General features: G+C 40.5%; 2 long non-coding RNA genes across 3 annotated transcripts in view; one reads left to right on the top strand and one right to left on the bottom strand.

Annotated features, from left to right (window-relative positions):
* Positions 1–8,744, top strand: part of LOC121042699 (uncharacterized) — a 406,759-nt gene extending 398,015 nt beyond the window's left edge. For both annotated transcript variants that reach the window (XR_005796392.1, XR_005796391.1), the window contains 2 exons: positions 8,390–8,485; positions 8,661–8,744. This is a non-coding gene — a long non-coding RNA (uncharacterized LOC121042699). The remainder of the gene's footprint in view (positions 1–8,389; positions 8,486–8,660) is intronic.
* Positions 7,925–15,235, bottom strand: LOC121042700 (uncharacterized). The gene is made up of 3 exons (XR_005796393.1): positions 15,137–15,235; positions 10,121–10,213; positions 7,925–8,205 (listed from the first exon to the last, which is right to left on the bottom strand). It is a non-coding gene; the product is annotated as an uncharacterized LOC121042700 (long non-coding RNA).
* Between the last annotated feature and the right edge of the window lie 1,499 nt (positions 15,236–16,734).

The raw sequence follows: 16,734 nt of genomic DNA, 5'->3' as shown, positions 1-16,734 counted from the left end.
TGTGTGTGTGTGTGTGTGTGTGTGTGTGTGTGTGTGTGTGTGTGTGTTTTGTGTATTATGGCGTTTTTTGAGGTCTTAAACAACACTTCTGACTAGGGAGAGACTGTCCCTTCCTAGATTAGCCAGTTCTTAGAAATGGCAAAAGCATGCCTTTGATTAGCAGATTAACCAATCTAGAGCCACACCTCATGTGTCTGGTCCATACTCTCTAGGAGGCAATAGTTCTCTGCCTTCATCATTCTAGGGTCTGGAGAGCCTGGGTGGCTCAGTTGGTTGAGCGTCCAACTTCGGCTCAGGTGCTGACAGCTCAGAGCCTGGAGCCTGCTTGGCATTCTGTGTCTCCCTCTCTTTCTGCCCCTCCCCCGCTCATGCCCTGTCTCTCTGTGTCTCTCAAAAAATGAATACAAATTAAAAAAAAAAAATAATCCTGGGGTCAGGTACCAGGCACCTAGGGACCACTCTTACAGTTTAGAGTTTGTTGAAATTATTCAAACTGGACCTTAACCTGATTCTCTGCCCTGCCTTGTCTTTCCTGCAGAAACCCCAATAAAGGCTCTTGCTTCCGCTTTCCCCTTGCTTCCGCTTTCCCCTTGCTTCTGTCACCCGACCAAAACATGATGCTTCCCTTCGGAGCCTGCCTGGCATGGAGGGACCTCTCCCTAGGTTCTATGACTGTAATTAACTTTGTTTTCCTAAGACTCTCCTGTGTCTCCTCCTGTGGTTGCACTTGACTGACCATCATGTAAGAAAACACAGAATAGCGAATGAGTAGACTGGTTTTATATCTCAAAAAGAATAGACATTCAGGTAAATGGATTGTATGAGAATGACATTTTACCCAGTTATCTACAAATTGTGTAATGGCTGGTCATGGCATCCCTGTAATGAAGACTAGTCTATGGTATGAATTATCCAGGAGGGACTGAGGACAGCAGGCTTGGTGGGGCCTTCTAACATAGACCTACAACAGTGCTGACTTTAACACAGCCCAGGGTCCCCGTTGTACATCACATAGAAAGTTCTAGATATTGAAGACGTCAAAAGATTTTCAGCTTAGGGGCGCCTGGGTGGCGCAGTCGGTTAAGCGTCCGACTTCAGCCAGGTCACGATCTCGCGGTCCGTGAGTTCGAGCCCCGCGTCAGGCTCTGGGCTGATGGCTCAGAGCCTGGAGCCTGTTTCCGATTCTGTGTCTCCCTCTCTCTCTGCCCCTCCCCCGTTCATGCTCTGTCTCTCTCTGTCCCAAAAATAAATAAACGTTGAAAAAAAAATTAAAAAAAGAAAAGATTTTCAGCTTAAACAATGATTTCCCCATTGTAGTAAGTGGAGTGTGTGAATCTTACTCTACAAATCTAAAACACAAGAACAATCACATTCTTCTATTTTCTTTAAACCGAACTAAATCCCATTTCTTCAGTGATGACAGAGAATGTAATCTTAGATATTAACAAGATTTTCCATTTTCATTTTCCTTCTCCTTCTCCTGACTTTTCTTCTACCTTTACCTCTATCTCTTTTCCACAAGCATAATCTCTTCAAATTAGTCAGTCTTCCAGAATTCATATCCCAGTAAATTTTTCTTATATTTTGAAATAAAGACCTTCAATGCAGTAATAGAGTGTAGGACCTGACTTTAGGTCCTACGCTGACTTCATTCAAAAGGAAAAGAGGAAATTCAATGAGGATAAAACACAAATTAATAATTCAAATCATCCTGCCACATATTACCTGGCGATACATTCTATGAACAGTTTACTGGTTTCAAGTTTCCTGTAATTTTATATTGTCCCCCTCCCCCCAACAAAATAACACCAGAAAACACTAGAGTAGATTGTCAGGGGAACACGTGCAAAATTCTTCCCTGGAGATCTTTATGAGGAGCCTGAAAACTTCCTATCCTGGAGAGTTTTGGAGGTGTTTTTAAGCTTTCTGCTTCTCTCAGCCCACAGGCCTTTATCTGTGCTGACCACACGCTCTGTGAGGAGCGTTTCCCCACGCTCCCTCTCCTGTCTTTACCTGGTTAATGACCCTAGCACCTTCTGTGCTTTTGCTTTAGAGCACATAGAATATGCAAATACAATTTGTATCATATGCCATCAGTCTACCTTCCCTGCCAGACAGTCAGACTCATGTGAACAATGACTACGTTCTATCTCAGATTCTGGCACAGCGCCTGTTATAAAAGAAGTGTTACATCAGTGTTTATCAAGCAAATGAATGTCTTACGTGGTAGGAAGAAAACTGCTTAGAAAGACAAAAGGGAGAAAAACTTTTTGGAGTGCCTAGCACCATGCCAGGCTTTTTGTTCTCACTGTGACTTGAAATGATAGATGCGTGATCGCCATTTTGCAGGTGAGGAAACTGAAGCTTCAGAGATCATTTAACCTACTTGAGATTGCAGTCAGTGGGTGCTGGGAATATCTGGCTTCAACGCTTAGTATGTTTTTCCATGGTCCCATGATTTGTGTGTTCCATCCGCAGGCCTCCAGAACAGTGAAAGGGAAAAACGAGAAGTATTAGAAGGAATATTAGAAGGGATAGACAGAAAAGGAATCATTCTCATAAAAAGGAATAAGGAAAAAGACACTTAGACAAGTACTGAAACCTAAAGACAGCTGTCACTTTTTCTGCCGACCTGCTGCCTCCCCACCCCCCCAGTGGATTGGAAACCAGCAGTGAATCTAGATCTCCACAGAGGATACACATGTATGCAGCAGGAAGTTCAAGGTTCTCTGATGGCTGGTGTGCTTATTACGGCAGTCAGAGGACCATTCACGATGCTGACGCTCTGAACTCAGTCAGAGATTTACTTTCAGTCCATGAAAGTAATTTTATGGGGATGGCTTTTCTCCAGTTGCGCTCTGTGGAAAGTATAGCACAGAGTGAGGTTCACGGCCACTGCAGGGCTAGCCAGCCTTATGGGGATTACCACGCTCAAGCACATGGGCATTATGGCCCCTGGCACTGGTTCTCCAGGGTTTGTGCAAAGTTCTCCCTACTTTAGGTCTGCTTCGCCTTTCCAGAAAACAAAAGGATCATTTTTAGCGGGTGCCCTTGTCAGCTGTTTCTCTAAGAATAGGGCCTTTGATAACATCCAGAAAAAAAGTAATTGTGCCACCGCCCCTGCTTCATTTACATAACTGAGATTGATGAGAAGGGAAGGAAAGTGTTTACAGTGCAGGAAGATAGGAATTTCGGGATTAAGTAGGAAGCAAACCGAAATGAGCTGTCTGGGGTAATTATGAAACACATACTTCATATGTTTTCATTAGATATTGCTATTATACTACACAAGGCAAAGGAGTTTGATTAAACTACAGTTCAGTATATAAATGTATGCATAAATTACAGGGAAAGCAGTTACTTCATTACATTCCAAGAACTCTTCAGGGACATTAAATAAGTAGAAATTTAGCCATTAGGTATACTGCCTTAGAATAAAACTGTGGTCAGGCGAGGAGCATGGAGGCACAAAACAGGTGAAAAGTGTGCACACAAAGCACAGCCAAGAAAACTGGATGATCATGGATTAAACAAAGTGAAAGCCAAGGTGGCAATATGGCGCACCTTATAAGAAGCCGTAAGAACTTTGTAGCCGTTGTTGAAATCTATTGAAAAACAATTTCCTTAAAATCGTCTTTGCCTACATTATATAAAATATTTTACCCATTCCCATCTGTGTCTTGTATGCCGTTTGTACTTTTTTGACTGCCAAAGACAAAAAGAATGGCTTCTCATTGTGTCAAAGATCTCAAAGGGCAAAGATGTCAGGGCATCTTTGAGAAAGCATCTGGGAGCTACTGTTATTCCTCAGGTAGCCAGAAGCACTAGCCATCGGTTCATCTTCCCTGGATAGTTCTTTGTCCATGAACCACAAGATCATTTGGTCCTTTGGAGGCTCTCTGAGTCTTGCCTTGGACTAAAGTCAAAGGAAAAATGGGTTTCTTCTGGCCCCTATCATGAGCATTCCCTCTCCTCCTCAAACACTCTTTGCTAAACATTTTCTTTAGTCAGCCACTGTGTCAAAGTGAACTGATATATTATACTCACTCGACAAATATTCCTTCCACAAAGACTTGCCTTCTAAGTGAAAGACAATGTTTTACTTTCCTAGGGCCACTGGAACAAATTATCACAAACTTGGTAGCTGAAGACAAAGAAATTTATTGTCTCACAGTTTTTGGTGGCCGGAAATCCAAAATCAAGGTGTTAACAGGTTGGTTCCCTTTGAAAGATGTGAGGAAGAGACTGTCTCATTGCTTTCTTTTAGCTGCTGGTAGTTGATGGCAATCGTTGATACTCCTTGGCTCACGGACAACTCTATCTCTGTCTTGACAGTGCTTTCTTCTTTACATCTTTGGGTCTTCTCCTTTTTCCGTGCCTTGAAAGGATAGTCTCACTGGCTTTAGGGCCCACTGTAATGCAGGTTTATCTCATCTTGAAGCTTGTCTTAATTATATCTGAAAGGACCCTTACTCCAAGTAAGGTCATTTTCCGAGGTTTTGAATGAACATGAATGTTTAGGAAACACTATCAAACCCATTACACAGATTAAATTGGATTTGGCTTCAGAAGTTATCAGAGCTTTAGAGATCACAATTCAGAGCTTATTTAAGGTCCCACAGATGTCTACCATGTTAGCTAGCACATGAGCAAAGTCCTGATTGAGGCTCAAGACGTTTGGCCAAGTCCTCAGCGCAAGGTCTTCAAACTGGGTCCAGGGGAATTCCAGGTTTTGGAAGAGGCATCTAGGGATAGAGGTAGGACAGTTTGGGAACCTCTATATAAATGATATTTTAACCAGAGCAAATTGGCCTTTTCCTGTTTCATATATGGTGGTTTCATGTAAAAATTTATTTGTAAAAGAGAATCCACTTCATCGATGATTGAAAGTTAGTGGCCAAGAATTCCATGTCCACACACATATTTTTTTCAAAAGTGGTTCCAAGGAGGAAAGCACATTACAGGTTTCAAAATGTGGCACAAAACTGACTGTATCACCTCCCAAGTATCTGAGTGATGGCTCGTAGGGCTAGTACATTTCAAGAAAAGAGGTGGCTGTCAGGGAAGGTCTAGACCCTAATGTGCTCCTTGGATGAGCGACCTCTTTTTAGCACTTTTGAAACCAGAAGCTTCAAATAGGACTGTAGACTATATTCTGAGAACAGAGCAAAGCATTGCATAAAAGGCTCCTCCCTGAATGCTTAGGGTGTGAATGCTCCCAGCTTAGAGCCAGGCTCATTCATTGCCCTCACGCTGGCACCTGGCTAGTAAGCATGAATCCTATTGGGTTGAGAGAAGCAGACTTGGGTTGAGGTACAGTGGTGATTATTCGGGGAGTTGGGGAAAGCTTCTTTCACTCACATTCAGGCTTCTAAGCCCTTCAGCACCCCCAGAGCAGCGAGACTGTTGAAATTACAGAGGCTTTCTGGACTCTCACATCTGTTTATGAATAACCCCAAACCCTAAGCTAAGCAAATCTATTTAACTCAATGTAATTATAAATATGAGCCTTTATTATTCAAATGACTTCTTCATATGCCAGGAAAACCACCTTGCAAAGCTTATTAGGAACCACAGAACAGAAATCTTTGTTCGCAGAAATGGCAGATGTCTTAAAGCAAAACAAAGCAAAATAATAATAAAATACTCAACCTCCCCCAAATGGCAGCTTTTTATGCTAGACGAAGAATAGATATTTGACCTCCAAACCAGTAAGATGTCTGGAAGGGAAATAATGGTTGTTTGGCCACTTGCTGCTTCATTTTGATTAACAGGCTTCTACTTCTGTTGGTTTGGGATGCTCATTATGAAGTATTGCCTCTGAGATCATGCGGAGTCACCTCTGAAGGTCCCTTCCCTCCACTCTCTCCACCTCCTTCCCCACTCCACTATTACTACCAAATAAAGAGTAATTCTAGATTTTACATTCTCTGACATTACTTTGATCTTAAGGGCATGCTGGACGCTCATTTTGTAGTTGCTAATCAGTTTTGTTGCCTTGACTTAAATTTGTTTCTTTGGAGATGGGACTGGAAAAGGGGGAAAGTGCATGCTTTCATCAAAGCACTCTCTGTTTAGGGTGCTTTTAACCAGGAGCATGGGTGGCTTGGTCAAGGGAGTACGTGAGAGTGATGGCACAGAGATGAGGGCTCATGTCAACAAGTGGGGTGCTGGGGTCACTTTCTTCAGGGAAAGTCCAGGTAACTGGTGAAAGGCACAGCCTCTGCGTAAAATTCACCTGTCACTGATTAGCAGGTGACATAAGGCAAGGTCCTAGACTCTCAGTTGTGAAAATTATATAGATCTACGCGTGAAGTCTTTGGACCTGCACCTTTGTAAATGTCAGGTATGAAACAAGTCAGACAAGGGCACTTTCTTCGTGGTCTCCATGATCAACCAATTCATGGGTTAATTTCAGATGCTGTGTGAAATAATAAGAAACAGGAAAGGGGCAAAAGCCTAGTTAGAAAAAAGAACTTGACATGAGAGGATTAGAAATGAAAGTGCATAGTTACTGGAGTCCAGGCAGGAGGGGTGGTGATGGGAGATTAGGTGAGGGAGGCAGGTAGGGGACACATGGTGCGGGGGCCCTGCAGGCCACATAAGGGAATTAGATTCTCCCTAAATGTAGTGAGAATCCCCTGGAAATGACATCAGGAGATTTATGCTTTAAGGAGATCCTTGGTTTATTGGGTGGATTATGAACTTCAGAAAGAACCAGGAAGGTCAGTTAGGGCGTCAGTGTCATAGGAACAGCACAGGGTTTACAACTGGAACATCTATGTTTGATAGCAGTGTGGTCGTGAGTAAGCTTCCTGAGACGTACTTTTCTCATTCGCAAACATGGGAAACAGTAATACCTACTTTTCAGGGATGCTTTGAAGATGAAATAAGATGATATATATGGAAATGCTTGGCGAACTGTAACAGTAGACAAAAAAACAGTTCTTAAAAATGTTTCTATGCCTGTTATCTAAAACTGTGTTTTTAAATATATGGTTCTCATGCCATCTGCATCAGAATCACCTGAGGTCCTTATTGAAAGCACAGAGGTCTTAGTTCGGAATTCTAAATTTCTGCCCACTTTTCCTAATCCCCAGTATTGTCCTGACTGACGCATTGCAGCGTGGTGATGAAGAGTGTGCAGGCTGGGGCAGGACAGCCTGTTTTCAAATTCTGGCTCTGCCTTGACAAGTTTCTTTACTTCTGTGCCTCACAGCCTCATCTGTAAAATGGGAATGATTAATTGGAGCCCTTCTTTTATTGGATTTTGAAAAGGCAAGTGAATTAGTACATATAAAGGACTTAGAATAGAGATCAACTTACGGTAAACACTAAATGAACGCCAGCCACTGTTACTGCCCAGGAGGGGCCTGATGGGGTGCAGATGTTAGTGTTGGACACAACCACTGAAGACTAATCTTTTGACATGCAAAGACACAGTCCTTGTTTGTGAGGTGTTCCCAGGCTTGCAGAGGTGATAGACATACAAGCATATAGATACATCGCAATGTCATAATTGGATAACAGAAAATTCATGCTGGTGAACTTGGGTTTTAATGTGCATTCCATGATGATCTCTCTCTCTCTCTTTCTCTCTCTCTCTCTTTAAGGCCCAGTTTACTATTCTTCTATCTTTAGAACTGTTAAACCTGGCTAGCTTAAATGTCAGTTAAAATAGTATTTAAATATTTGGTTCTGAGATAGGAACTTTGGAGAAGAAAAATAACTACAAAAGCTTTATTTCCTTTACTTTTCTCATAGGCCCCTCCTGGTTTGTGTTCCAGTAAACATTTATATTTATAGCTCATTGAATAAGCTTGCTTCAGCTTTAAAGAATTCAGTGCAGCCTGGCTTGGGGTATGGAAATGCTAGGAGAGCTGAGAGCATGAGGAGCAAGCCGAGTATAAAATGAAATCTTGGATAAAGGATCTTTAAAAGTTTTTACTTCGGGTGTAGACCTTTTAATTTGGTCTTGGGTCTTTGATGTATTCCATGAAATAATTTATTAAGTTCTCATTATATGAATATATATACAACTTTACATGATTTCCAGGGGTTGTAGCATACACAAAAATGCAATGTATGTACCAAGTGGGCTATGGTGGGGCAAGGGCCATGAATACTGGAGCCATTTAGAAAAGGAAGAGAGTCAGGGGCAGCTTCATAAAGGATATGGTTCTTCAACTGGGCCTGGGAAGAAGTCTAAGAAAAAATAAATTGACAAAGAGATATTCTAGTACTTGATAAGTGTAGGGTACCTAACCAAAATAAAGACCTTTATAAGACCCATCATAGGATAGAACATTTTTGAAGCTATAACATAATTCTGGAACTGATTCTTTCATCTTGGACAAATCATATTATATGCTTATTATTTACTTTCTAGGTTTTACAGGGGCAACACACATTGGCGTCAGGAGTGTTGGTTCCAGAAGACCGCTTGAGAATCAAATATGCGCTCTACTGTGTCAGTGTCACCTAGGTAGGTTACATGAACTTTCCTGACTCTCATTTTTTCTAACTTTAAAAATGAGAGTAATAATAGTACTTGCTTCATGGATTTTTTTTTAACTGGTGAGTGTATTGATGGCATATTTGGACATAGGCTTGAGTAGAAGTTATGATCAGATCAATACAAATGTTTTCTTTATATTTAGGAGCTCTACTTAAGAGAAAAAGTGGAAGAGGAGAAGAAGTGGATTACATTTTTAAAATTATCATCAACATAAATTGAGTCTCAGGTAAGTAAACGCCTTCACAGATGTGCATACTGAGTGTTCATTCAGCCAACCCAGAAAAAATATGAAGAAGGCTCCTACAGTACCATACTTATACTTTCCAAATGTGGTTCATGGATATCTAGATCACGTCCACCTCTTCACTGCCATTTTAATCCTTGCTTAGTCTCATTTCCATCCACATCTACTATGGAAGGCTCTCAGAGGTCACCAGTGCCCTTTGAAAAACCAAGTCCCTTTTGACCTTGTACAGCACTTGACATAATTGTCCATTTCTCTGAAATGGTCTCTGATGTGGGCTTCCTTGATGCGGTACAATTGGCCTATAGACTTTTTCCTAAAGTTTGGCTATTCATATAACACTATCTTTTTTTTTTTTTTTTCCATTTCTGCACTCTGCCTACACTGTGATTTAATCAATAATTTTCTTTACATGCTCACTTTTTATAAACTGACCTAGATCTATGTAATAATTATGAAAAAAAAACAATGCTGATACTAGAGCAGAAAAACCAGCATCAATTGCCATAAACAGAGGATGGATATTAAGATAAACAGGATTTGAACAAAACAGATTCTTCAATTCTGGACACATTCTCTGCTAAAAACTTTGATCCTGAAATGCTCACTCTTTTTTTGTTACATAGGGATGCTAATGATCCTCAAAGAGGTGTTTCAACTCTTAGTGCCTAGTGGAAAGTTTCTCCTTAATGTGATCCTAAGGATGGAATAGTGTTCTCTCCCTATAGTTAAATATTACACAAAATCAAATCTGTGTACTCTTTAAAATATGTTTTAACCACTAGTCGTCCCGACCTCACACTTCAGGAAACACAAGCATATAGAATGAAACATAAATCCCTTAGCCTGGTGTGTGGGCCAAAAGTAGATCTTAATTCTCTTCTTGAGCATTGCGGTTATCTTTCAGCATACACCCCATCCTGAAGTGAAATTGAACCACTACCTTCATACACATATCTGGAACTTCCCATATCTTGCTTATACTTTTGCTCTACTTAGAATGCTACCTCAAATGTTCCATTCTCCACCTATTCTCAAATGCTGCTTAAAACCTTTCTTGATTTCCTAACTTGAAGTATTTGCTTTTTCTAAGTTTCAAGAACTTAGGTTTCCCTTGGGCTATCTCATCATTAAACTCATCACTCAATATTGTAATTATCATCTGCATTTTTCTCTGGTAGGGCAGGCTGCATTCCTTAGAGACTTACTTATATTTACTCATCCCCAGCAACTAGCACATGGAATAGTACATAGTAGGCACTTAGAAAATCTCCACAGAATTGCATAATTGGGTTGGCTTTAGGCAAACCTGGCTTATAGTAATTAACTTTCTGCAGTATGATAGAAAGGAAACTTACCTGGAAATTAGGAAAGCTGAATTTTCACTGTGAAACTGAGTGTCAATGGACAATCAATTTCCCTGACCATTCTTCATAATATCACATCTGTCTCTGTTTAGGTAGAAGAACAAAAGTTTAGGCACTGGTACTTAAAAGGGCTGGAAAGAATGCCACTGAGGTAGGAAGGAAGGCTGTCTAGAGTTCCAAAGGTAAATCCTGCCCTAAGAGGTCATTGGTCATGACTTGTCCTGAGTACCCAAGGCTCTTTGTGGCCGATAACTCCTTTATAAGAATAAGGGAATTATACACTCTTTCTTAAGAGACAAAACACATGTACTCTGGACTGCATTTTTCATTCTTTTTTTTTTCAATGTTTTTTATTTATTTTTGGGACAGAGAGAGACAGAGCATGAACGGGGGAGGGGCAGAGAGAGAGAGGGAGACACAGAATCGGAAACAGGCTCCAGGCTCCAAGCCATCAGCCCAGAGCCTGACGCAGGGCTCGAACTCACGGACCGCGAGATCGTGACCCGGCTGAAGTCGGACGCTTAACCGACTGCGCCACCCAGGCGCCCCTGCATTTTTCATTCTTAAATTTCCTATTCCTCATCTATAATGTATGAGATGTTGTGTGGAAAATGTAATCAGTGTTGAGTGGTACCTAGCAAGTACTCAATAAGATATTAGTTTATAGGACTACACCAAAATAAAAATTTTTGCACAGCAAAGGAAACCATTAACAGAACAAAAAGGCAAACTAGTGAGAAGGAGATCATTGGCAAATGATATATCCAGTAAGGGTTAATATCCAAAATATATAAAGAACTTATAGGGGCGCCTGGGTGGCTCGGTCGGTTAAGTGTCCGACTTCGACTCAGGTCATGATCTCACAGCTCGTGAGTTCAAACCCCGCGTCGGACTCTGTGCTGACAGCTCAGAGCCTGGGGCCTGTTTCAGATCCCGTGTCTCCCTCTCTCTGCCCCTCCCCCGTTCATGCTCTGTCTCTCTCTGTCTCAAAAATAAATAAACATTAAAAAAATTAAAAAAAAAAAGAACTTACACAACTCAGCACCAAAAAAATCAGTAATTCAATTAAAAAAATGGGCTGAGGACCTAAAGAGACATATTTCCAAAGAAGGCATACAGATGCCCGACAGACACATGAAAAGTTGTTCAACATCACTGATAATCAGGGAAATGCAAGTCAAAACCACAAGGTATCACCTTACCCCTGTCAGAATGGCTAGAGTAAAAAAGACAAGAAATATGAAGTGTTGATGGGGATGCGGAGAAAAAGAAACTCTTGTGCACTGTTAGTGAGAATGTACATTGACACAGCCATTGTGGAAAACAGTATGGGGGCGCCTGGGTGGCTCAGTCCCTTAAGCGTCTGACTCTTGGTTTCCACTTAGGTCATAATCTCACAGTTCAGGAGTTCAAGACCCACATCGGGCTTTGTGCTGACTGTAAGGAGCCTGCTTGGGATTCTCTCTCTCTCTGCCCCTCCCCCTGCTCACACGCATGGGTGCTCTCTCCCTCTCTCTCTCTCAAAATTAATAAATAAACTTAAAAAAAAATAGTATGGAGCTTCCTCAAAAAAATGAAAAAGAAAAATACCACGTGATCTGGTGATTCCACTAGTGGGTATTTACCTAAAGGAAATGAAAACTTCACCTTGAAAAGATATGTGCATCCCCATGTTCATTGCAGCATTATTCACAGTAGCCAAGGTACGGAAACAACCCAAGCGTCCATTGATAGATGAAAGGAGAAAGCTGTAGTGTATATATACATATACACTACACATACGTATGTATACATGTATATACATTATGTATACTACAATCAATGGTATTGTAGTAACATTGTATGGTGATAGATGGTTGCTGCACTTGAAGTGAGTGTAGCATAACAGAGTGTAGCATAACGTATAAACGTGTCAAGTCACTACGTTGTACACGTGAAACTAATGTAACATTGTGTGTCACCTATACCTCAGTAATGAAAAAAAAAAGAGTAAGATGGCTCAAAAAACTAGTTTATTACTCTCGACTATTAAACTGCATCTGAAAAACATATGAACAATTCAGATCAAGTATAGGACATAGAACTCAAATTTTGCATACTTTCTTATAGCTGATGAAGATAATTTGGTAAAATTTGCTTTTGTCCCTGTTGTGATCTCTGCCTTCCCCTCTCACCCACTAAACTGAATCTCTTTTCATGGTTTCTGATGTCAGTGAACAAATGACCCTCAAGCACTTCTCACCTGCAATCGAAACATTACTTTCCTTCATAGATTTCCATGGAAACAAAGCTACAGGGAAAGGGGAAGGAGCGGCTGGGGGTGGGGCGGGATGGGGAGGGTGGGAGGACGACAGACTCACAGTGAAATTTCCTCTGGACCCTAGGCACGTGGCTCAGACATGGCTGCTTTACTTTCTTAATAATTTTAATCTCACCCATGACTATGTTTGTGCTTCCCTTCTAAACAAAACTAAGTATTTAAGATCTTTCTGACCACTCAGTTTCGTATACATATCGGTAGAATGACTAGGCATAGGACTCCTTATTGACTGTGTTTGATTTAGCCACTCTTCTCCCCTTATAATTGTGCTTCGGCTGCTGATCTCTTTTCTTTCCATTCCTTCTCCACCCCACTCCTCACTTTGCCCAGAGCCATTTAGATTTATTAACAGTTCCTTGACTGTTTGTTCGATTTGATCTACAGTTCATGGTCTATGCTGAAATTTGATTCATGAGTCTTTTTTTCTTTATCCCGTCTGATTTCATTCCATGACACCTTGTCCCCACTTGTGATTTCTCTGTGATCTCCTGTCCCATTTCCTCCAATGGCTCCAATAAAATGTATGGCTTCTTCTTCCATTTGCTCTAATCACTTTTAGGCAGTCATTATGCTTAAATATTTAGCCTCCATTGATTTTCACTTGCACATCACCATTTAGTTAAGACTGTGATGTCAAATATCCTTTATAGCTTTTTCATTCCTCTCTTTTCCTTGTCATGCTTCTTTGCTCCTGCATAGAATTTCCTCACAAATTTCCCTGGAGTGACTTTCTGAGATGGGCCTCTATTTTTTTCTTCTTAGGCTGTAGGCTTTCCATTTCACTGCTTAATTATTTTTTTCTGCCTCTGCTATGTTAACTATTCTCTCATCTTCTCCCCCTCCTTTTGCTCACTAATGAGCACAGTTGCTGATTCTTAATACAATCTTCTGATTTAGGGAAGCTGATGAAATGGGGGACAAGAGGTTTTCAACTGCAGCTACTCTCAAATTTCTGCTACACTGCGATAGGGTTGAGCAGAAAGGAGAAAATGTTAGTTAAGTAATGTATGAAGGACCAATACGGTAAGTTACACACACAAGCTAGAACAAAGCAAAATGTTAGTCTTATAAGCAGAACTCTGGCCATGAGATTGAGGAATTAAGGCGAGTGCAGGGGTGTCTGAATTTGGGAAGGTAATGTAGCAACGAGCTCTGATACTCAAGGTGTGGTTTGTAGAATGGTAGCCTTGGCATCAGCTAGAGGCTTGTTAGAAACGTGGGAGCTTTGGTTCCATTTCAGATCTACACAATCAAATCTGCATTTTATTTATTTATTTATTTATTTATTTATTTATTTATTATTTATTTGTTTTTGAGAGAGAGAGAAAGAGAGAGAGAGAGAGCGCGCGAGCATAAGTAGGGGAAGGGGAGAGAGAGAGGGAGACACAGAAAGTGAAACAGGCTCTAGGCTCTGAGCTGTCAGCGCAGAGCCCCACGCAGAGCTGAACCCCACCAACTGGGAGATTATGACCTGAGCCGGAGTCAGCCGCTTACCCAGCTGAGCTACCCAGGTGCCCCTCCAATCTGCATTTTTTAAAATAGTTACGTGCACATTACAGTTTGAAAGCACTGGCGTAAAGTAAAACATCCTTAAAATTCAGATCAATAAACTCCCTAGGCAAACTTTGAGTCAGTGACTTGACCTCTTTGGATTTCTGTTTACTCACTCGTGAGCTGTGTGTAATAATAACTAACTTTTGTTGTAAGGAATAGAAATAGTGTACGGTTTTTGCAGCAATAAATACTAGCGATAAATAGTAACAGCTAAAATTGTAGATTTCCATAGAACAGGGAGGGTATTTTAGTTTAGGGGACTTTAAGGAATGTAGCCTGACTACATTTTAAGTTTAAAGTCATTGAAGAAAGAAAATACCTACTTCTGAAAATATTCCCATTTTTTTTTCTCTGCTATCTGAAACAAAACCCCATATTTCTCACACCATATAGATGAAAGCTAAATTATCTTGTGAATGCTCAAGGTATTAACACATAAGCAAATGTTGAAGTGGTGTATACACACCAGACAAATGGATTAAATGTTCACCTTTGGTATCATTTCTGGAACTTCTCTTTAGTAACAAAGAGTAATGACTGGACTTGGCTTTGAGTCTCAGTTCACTTACTAATTTTGTATGCTTGGCCAAGTCACAGAACTTTTGGGGGCTTCAATGTTCTCATCTGTAACACGTAGGAAAGAATAATTCACAAGGTTGATTTGAGAGTCAAACACCAATAAGGTGAGAGCGTCGTTATGGATTCAATCTCCTGTGCAGCCACCAATTCATTCCACAGACATTTACTAACTGCCCATTATGTTCTAGTGCACTGGAAAGGGCCCTGGACATCTAAGTGCGAAGCGGACATAGTCCTTCTCTCAAGGTGCTCACTCTCTTCAAAAGAAAATGTGTAAAATTAGCTCTGACCAATAATAATGAAAATCAGGCACCTTACTAGACACGCTAGGCTCTTTGCTTGTTTCTCAGGGCGACTGAGGCTTAGGGAGGCTAAGTAGCTTCCCGAGGGTATGTAGTTAGTCAGTGCCAGATACAAAATACAACAAACCCTACTAGGATCTATAGAATAAGCACGGTGCAAAAGGTAGCTACTACGATCCTGGCAGAGGGCAGAATTCAGAACTAGATGGCTTTATTGGAAACTCCTCAGCTCCCGGAGTCCCAGTTCTGTACCTTTTCCTGAGAAATGAATTCCTTCCACTGTGTGCTGTTTCTCTTGTATGGATGCATTCCCCAGAGCTGGGACTGAGAAGTCACCTGCAGGATACAGAGTCTCACTCTCTTTCCATCTTCATTGCAAGGGGGAAAAAAAAAAAAAAAAGAAAGGAAATTTTGGTGGTAAAATTTCATGCACCTTTTAACTCCCCAGCAGCCATTTGGTCTCTGCTATTTCTGTTTTGTGGATGCCTTTCTTTTATGAGTTATTTCCCCTTAAATTTTAAGGACATGTATCTTCATGAAAAGAACAAAAGAAGAAAAACAACTTGTAAATTATCACAAGAAAAACCCCTGCTAAAAACAATAAGTTTGCTGACAGATGGCAGAATCAGTTGAAAAGCGAGTACCATATTTACTAAGTCTAACCCATTTAGTAAGCCAAAAAAGTGTTATCTAATTCTATCCCCTGTGTCTGTGTGTGTTTTGGAATAAACAGATGCCTAATGAGGAATGCGTCTAGTGCAGTTTTGAAGGAACCTGGATAAACCCAGGTTCTGATTCAGGGTTTGATTTTGACAAATATAAAAGTGTACAAAGTCAAATCTATTGTAAATAAAGTTGTCAGAGCAAAAACAGCATTAAAATGCTGTCAAAGCAACATTATTTTTCAAAAACAACACACCCCAGAATTATTGTGCCACATAAATTTGCTTTTAGAAATCTCTCTATTCTTCATACAGTTTTATAACAACTCGAAAGTACTTAAAAGGAGGACACAAGCCCTGTCATCATTAGGAAAGCTGGACGTGTGCCTGGCCAGTATAACAAGTTTGAATATGATGAAGCTTTTTATAAAAAACTATTTTACAGAAAATGGAAATAATCCATCGAGGCTTACATTTGTTTATATTGTATAGGACATGGCTGAGACTCGGAGGGCGTGCCTTCCCACCCTCACTTTCTTCCCCCAAAAGCCTAGTTTTCTAAAAGCGAGAAATGCTAATCTTATGACTATTTTATTTTGAATTATGAGTTTTGAGACTGTGTATTCAGATGAAGATGTTTCAGGATCCAGTCTAAACCATGAAGAATAAATAAAGTCTGGGATACTGTATACATAAAAAGAACTTAGAACAGACTCAAATTCTAAGTGAGCACATGTACCATGGTTTCTAGAAAGTGGACTGATGGGTTCTTATTTAATGCTTCTGTGAGTTTCTTCAGGTGAAATGTTGAGATCGGTGGTTTGTACAAGGTCAGCATGGTATAGATAATCCTCTGTAGGTAGCCAACACACATGGAGAAAAAGCCAAAGAGTTTCTTTTCTTTTTGGCCTTTCTCTCTTTTAGTAAAATTGTGGAAACATGATTAAATGATGAACCAATTAATATCACACAAAGTAAACTTTCTTTATGCTGGAGATAAAGAAAACTATGTCACAATGGTCAAAAGGTCTATTCACTGAGAACATACAGGCCTGAATGTGTGTGTCTCACAACTTCAAGGTACAGGAAGCCAAAATGACAGAGACAACAAGCCAAATAGAAAAAGCATCCAATCATAACTGATGATGTTAATGATCCTCTCTTGGTAATTGATAGAACAAGGAAAAA

Source organism: Herpailurus yagouaroundi, unplaced genomic scaffold (assembly GCF_014898765.1).
Source record: "Herpailurus yagouaroundi ecotype Mexico unplaced genomic scaffold, PumYag 186, whole genome shotgun sequence".
Taxonomy (NCBI): domain Eukaryota; kingdom Metazoa; phylum Chordata; class Mammalia; order Carnivora; family Felidae; genus Herpailurus; species Herpailurus yagouaroundi.
The sequence above is the reverse complement of the archived record's forward strand: the minus strand, read 5'-3'. Positions and strand labels throughout refer to the sequence as shown.